Source organism: Ambystoma mexicanum, chromosome 13 (genome assembly GCF_040938575.1).
Source record: "Ambystoma mexicanum isolate Mex_15411 chromosome 13, UKY_AmexF1_1, whole genome shotgun sequence".
Lineage (NCBI taxonomy): Eukaryota > Metazoa > Chordata > Amphibia > Caudata > Ambystomatidae > Ambystoma > Ambystoma mexicanum.
In genome coordinates, this window is record NC_090938.1 from 257841072 (window position 1) to 257848114 (window position 7043).

Sequence of the window (7043 nt, forward strand, 5' to 3'; positions counted from 1 at the left end):
TTGTCACTTCCTGTTGGAAGCAACGTGTCGGAAACAAGTGAAGATGCCGAATTTGAAATGGCAGTTTCCGGATGCAAAACTTTTGGAGAGTGTGGAGACAAAATGGCAGCTTCCCCAAGCCTCACGGGCTCAGAGAGATTCTCTGACACACTCTCAGTGCTACTTACTGCTTTGGGATCTTTGGTTGCAGCATTAGCGAGGGTTTCTGTTTCTTCTGTAACGTGTGGCACAGGGTGAGGAAGTTTCTTGACGTGAGACGCGTGGATCCAGTTCTTTCTCCCAGAGACCCACACCGCTGTCTGGGTGACCAACAGGACTTGGAACGGCCCACGCCAGCGAGGTGCAAGGCAGGAAGAGCGCTCAAATGCTTTGACGAGCACCCAGCTTCCAGGCCGTATGCTGTGGCCGGGGCCCTCGTATCGCACAGGTAAAGCTTCTCGTACCTGGTGATAAATCAAATACAGGTTTTTAGTCAACTGGCTGCAATAGTCTGAAAGTAATTGTCACGTCTCCTACACCTAACACCCCCTCTGCAAGTGCCACACCCCCACCCTCGGCCTCTTGCCGTCCCACTCGCTCACATACACACCCGATTGCACGCACGTGCATGCGCCTGTTCAATCATCATACCCGGGGGTTTACTCATAGACCTGGCATTTACCTTCCCTCCCGCTCCTGGCAGTTACACTGGAGGCTTCCACATCACCATGGTGCCCTGAATGGACCTTGGAGGATCCGCGTGTCACGCGTCACGTGACTCTCCATTGCAGCAATACTTTCGTATCACGTGATTACTGTCATCCCCATCACATGATACGTCCTCACAACAACTCCGTATCACGTGACTTCTGCCATCCCCATCACGTGATACGCCTTCATTGGTTAAAAGCTTCCGGTAAATAATGAGCGTCCCTTCACAGTTGTTTCCACCTGGATTCTGTGACGCTCGTTTCGCTTTTGACTCTACGGATTTGCTCGACCACGTTTTTTCGTATCACGGATTGCCTTTGCCTTGCCCAAGTACTGACTTTGGATCACCAGTTACCGTACTACCTTTACCCAATCGGATTCCTATTGCCTTTGCTTCTTGTTACCTCGTTTTGGAACTGTTGGTTTTCTCGCTGCCTGACCATTGGACTGTCCCTGGTTTGCCCTACGGATTTTGTTTCTTGTCCTGGATTCTTGGTCTCTGGCCTCACGCTGGGCGCTTGCCTGTCTACATACCCACCATCTGCCCTCCACCATTTGGGGAATTCCCAACGCCTCTCTGCTGTTATTGAGCATCTTTGCCAACACATTAGGTAAGCCATTTCGAATCATTTCCCTGGGGTTCTGCTCTTGCCAACTGGTCTGTGCTTATCCTATAACCCATTGTCTTACAGCGTTCGAGGGGTCCTTTTCCGGCTGTTCCCGAATCCAGGCCTACGAACCACTTTACCTGTGGCCTCAAAGACCACACAGGCAGTATTTCTGGTGTTGTCTGTGCGGTACTTGGGGACGGAGGTATTCTTACTCTGCACGACCATCAAGTCTGTAACAGTAATACATTTTCAACATTTCTCAATGAATTGCATTTAGGCAGGTCTCCCCATTACCACCTCAAATGGAGAGAGCCCAGTCTTAGTTTGAGGGGTTGTACGCATGGATAACAACACGATCGGTAAGGCGTCCAGCCATTTTAGTTTGGTGCTGGCACACGTCTTAGCGAGCTTGTTCTTGATGATACCATTGTGTCTTTCTATTAGTCCAGCGCTCTGAGCATGTCTGGCCGAATGGAACCATTTGTCAATTTGTAATGCCGCGCATATCTGCAGAATTACAGCAGCGACAAAATGTGGACCATTGTCCGACCAGATAACTCTTGGTAGCCCGAACCGCAGGAAATATTCCCTTAACATGGTTTTTGCAGTAGTCATGGCTGTAGCATCTGTAACAGGGAAAGCCTCAACCCATTAACTAAAAGCGCAGATAACCACCAGCACATATTTTTTATTATCACATCGTTCCATTTCAATAAAGTCAAAGTGGATCACTTCGAAGGGGACAGAGGGTGGCCCAAAACTTTCCCTTGGAGTTACTGTCCCCTTTCCCACATTGTGTTGTAGGCAAATCATGCAATCCTGGACGTAGCGCTGGGCAATTTTTGAAATTTTGTCATTTACCCAAACTTTCTCTACCATTTTTGTCATCTTCTGGGCACATACATGCGTAGGACCATGGGCCATGATGACCATCATCATTACATACGCGTCAGGGAGTAGCCATTTCCCTTCCGCCATGTCCACCCAACACCCGTCATCATCAAGTTTCCCCAAGCCTTCAGCCCACCTTTTGGATTCTTCTAACGTGGCATCAGCTTGGATATCCTGTACAGACCCAATACCCTCATCCATTGCATAAGCATTTACAATCTCCCTTGAAACATACATCTCCATAAGGGGATCGGTAGCAGTTTGTCTAGTTATCTGATCAGCGAAAGCATTCCCTTTCCCTATGTCATCTGTAACCTTTCGATGTGCTGCACATTTCATAACTGATAACTGAGTAGGGAGCGCAAGCGCTGAGAGTAGTTGTACTATTAGGGAGCCGTGTTGGATTTTAGTGCCATGTGAAGTTAGGAACCCTCTTTCTGACCAAAGTCTCCCAAAATTGTGAACCACCCCAAAGGCATACTGACTATCAGTATATATATTTACTGCAAGCCCTTCGGAAAGTTCACAAGCTCAAGTAAAAGCCCTAATCTCTGCGGCCTGCGCAGAATTATGCGTAATTCTCTTAGTTTACACAACCGTGCTTAATGTGGTGATTGCATAAGCAGCTGTGGATGTAAAATCCGGAAGTTTGAAGCAGGAGCCATCACAAAACAGTTCTCCTTGCGGATTATCCAAAGGGGTATCTTTCAAATCATTTCTACCCTTTGTCTCTTGTTCGGTAGTATACAAAAAATCATGTGACTCTTCATCGCCGCAAGTAGTAACTTGCAGGAAAGGTAGGAGTTTAGCCGGATTAAGAACACAACACCTCTTAATTTGAATGTGAGGAGCAAACAAGATCAATTAATATCTGGTCAACCATGCAGAAGTGAGGTGTTGCGTTTGAGTTAGGTTGAGTAGAACATCTACAGAGTGAGGCACCATCAGGGTTAGATCATGGCCTAGGACCATTCCCTCACTCTGTTTTACAGACGCAGCAGCAGCAGCGACAGCTCGCAAACATCTTGGCAAAGCACATGCTACAGGATCAAGGGCGGAAAAAAAGTAACTGCACGGCCTATTCTTCCCTCCATGTTCCTGCGTTAATACAGCCAAAGCACATCCATCACATTCATGCACAAACAACACAAAGGCCTTTTCATAGTTTGGTGTGCCCAAAACTGGTGCAGAGCATAATGCAGTCTTAAGCAAGTCAAACGATTGCTGGTGTTCCGCGTTCCATGGCAATGGCGAAGAAATGCCCTTCTTCATCAAATCCAACATCGGTTTGATCACTAGTGGAAAATTTGGGATCCACAACCCTACAGTAAGAAGCCATACCTATGAATGCTCTAACTTCTTTCTGTGTATTTGCGACAGACATGCCAGAAATGTGTTTTATTCTTTCAGGTGTCAATCTTCTTCCCTCCTTTGACAGGAGATAGCCTAAATAGGCGACCTTCTGGCAACAATATTGAAATGTTTTAAGCGAAGCTTTGTGACCATGCTTAGCTAGATGGATAAGCAATAACACAGTGCCCTCCTTACAGGCGCTCTCAGAGTTAGCAGCTAAAAGCAAGTCATCAATGTACTGAAGCAATGTACAGGTAGAAGGCAATTCAAGGGTATCAAGTTGTTCTTTCAAAGCCCTACTATAAATGCTAGGACTCTCTGCGTACCCTTGAGGTGCACGAGTAAATGTGAACGAGGGTCCCCCTAAGGTGAACGAGAAGAAGTATCTACTATCCTTGTGTATAGGAATACTAATGAAAGCATTCTTTAGATCCACCACACTAAAGTAAGTAGCTGTAGCTGGAATCATGGTTAGGATTGTCGTCACATCAGGCACAATTGGAAATTGTGGAGCGACGACTTTATTAATGGCACGTAAATCAATTATGAAACGGAATGGAATTGCATTATCGCCTTTCTTTTACACAGGTAAAATCGGACTATCACACAAACTTCCTGAAATTTCTTCAATCACCCCGCGATGCACAAAATCGGAAACAATGCATTTCAAAGCTCGTTCGCCCTCAACTGAAATCTTATACTGGGGAATGCATGGCAGCTCAATTCCGTGTTTCAAAACTATCTTAACAGGTTCAATCTGTAAAACACTGACATCATTGTCGTCGACAGCCCACAAGCTCTCTGGTACATTAATGAATTCTGGTGGCAAAGGTCTAGTCAAGAATTGCGAGACAGAAAATTGCTGTGGTGAAATCGTCAAGCGCACTCCATCAGAAGAACAATAAATTACTGCATTTAATTCTTTTAACAGATTCAACCCCAGCAAGTTCTCTCCACAATTCGAAGTCAACAGAAATGGACAGTGGTCCGTAAAGGGACCCAAAGAAATAGGTACCGGCGAAGAAACCGGACAAACAACTGGTGTGCCAGAAAACCCTACAGAAACATTGGTTTGCCCTGGCAGTGGAATGCTTGGAACCCGTGAATGATCAATGGAACACTTCTGTGCTCCAGTGTCTATCAAAAACTGATATTTCCTATTTCCCACCACCATTTCAACGTAGGGACCTTTCTGATTGACGGGAATAGGTGTAGGTTCCAAACCCTGCTTCGGGCAATCCTAACGAAACAGAATGTCATCAAAAGGAAGCTCTTCAGATAAATATGCAGCAGAAGGATGATCAAATATGTTCCTGGTGTCCACACTCGAAATCTGATTATCCTGCGAGAAAGCTTGCTGAGGATCCTGTGTAAACTGACCTCTACCAGGGCCCCCTATCCCCGGGCGACCTCTGGATCGTCTACCCATATTCCCGAATGTGTTATTCGACCTTTGTCGAAGGACAGTGCATTGTGCAAGCCAATGACCCTCTTGATGACAATAGGCGCACTGGCACTGGTTAATGTTCACAGGACCCAAGGGCACATTCCCTTGCGGGACATACTGACCTCTAATCTGAGAACTACCCGCTCTGGGGCCTCTAACAATTTGCTGCAATAGCACTTTAGTTTTCAAATCACCTTTTCGTTTTTCAACTCTATCTTTTTCAATATTGACATGGTTCTCGTAGTACTGAGCCATGTGCAGTACTTCTGATTGCGATTTCGTCTGCCAAGTGCTCTCAGAAGACATAATTTGTGAGTGGATGTCAGGCAGCAATCCACGCACAAATTTGTCCACAAATAACCTTTTCCCAGACTCTGTGCCTAGGTCTTGTCCACTGAAATCCAAGAATACCTGTTCGAACCGATTAAAGAACTCGGTAGCACCCTCAGACTTTCCTTGGACACAGGCCGTAAGTTTGTCCCATATAATTCTTTTCTCTGGAATTATGGTTTTCAATTTAGCAATGATTCTATCAGGCAAAGTTAATATCACCTGTGGCGGTCTTTCACCAGCTGGCCTTTCTCCATCGAGTCTAGTTATATTTACCTATGTATCTTCCAACCCTGGCACGTCGTCTATAGTTCTAACTTGCTTCCACAAATCTACGGGCAGGAGTACAGGGAATAACAAATCGATATCGCCTAAGGTGAATACTGAGGATTGCAAGACGGACTCTATTTATTTATAGAATCCTGTCGGATTTTTCCTAATATCAGGAATAGATTGCCTAATAGTATTCACTTCCTGTCTTGAGAACGGGACGTGAACGAACTGTGATACATAATGTGCAGGAATGTTCACAACAACTATACCCTGTGCAGCATCGGCCGCAAACTCAACCTTCGGGACAAATGTCAGAGGAACATCTCTCATAGGAAACTGAGAAGTAGGTTACTCCGAACGCTTACTAAGCAACAGAGCTAAATCGAACGCTAAAGCAGTCGAAGAAGTGTCAAGTGAAAAAGCTCTCTTGTAAATACTCAATAACTCTGTGGGACAACTAATCTTTCTTTTTACACAATCATCCTGTAGGTACTCCATCATTACCTGTATCACTTTCCTCTGCATTTCAGGCGTATACTGACTATATGTGTCATATACTTCAACTGGAGTTATCGACATAACCGAAATCCATCTAAGCGCGTCCTTCATACAAATTCGTGCTTCCTCAGATATCGATTTACGACAAGTGAAGGCGAGCGTCCCCCAAATAGCACAATCCTCCCCACAATGAGAGACAATAATGGACTCTCCCAGGATGGGAATAAGGCCAGGAAAAAGTGCGGGTGAGCTTAAATGGGAGTTTATCAATCAGAATAGGGCATGCAAAGAACTCTGCAAACTCCGAGAGCGCTCTGTCCGACAAATAGCAAAGACAGGCGTATATATTTACAGAATGCGTCATAAGAACCTACATGCTATAGGGGGCACAAGTTCGTGGGGATTGGGTGGCGACGACTAACTATAGGTGTTGCTGCGATGTGGTTTGCCGTGGCTGGAGGACGTCACTGGTTACCCTCGTGGGTTGGGCTGGGCCTGGCAGGTCAGCTGGGCTCATCCGGACGGTGTTGTTGTGCCAACCGTGACCAGTGTCAGTGATGAATGTCTTTCCTGGCTTTCTGCCCTAGGGCCACGCACACCGCAGTCATTCAACATTGCAATATTATCTTCCCTGGCAAATCTTCCAATAGGTTATTCTACAGGTTAATGCAACACAGGAGGAATGCACCTAGAGTGGGGTCTTTTGGCGATACATCAATACATGGTTACCATTGTCCTGTTGACCGAGTATCAGAGGTCGCGAGGTTGGGTCTCAGGGCATGGGACAGGCGGTCCGCGTTATCATGTCTTGTTAGAAGTCATTATGGATGTGTTCCTGTAGTGTTGCCATAATATTGGGTGTCCTAATTTTACAGGGGCCATTAACCTAAGGTGAGCCGGTGGGTCATGGAGCCTAAGAAAGGGCGCCTTTGGATCTGTGTTTTTAGGCC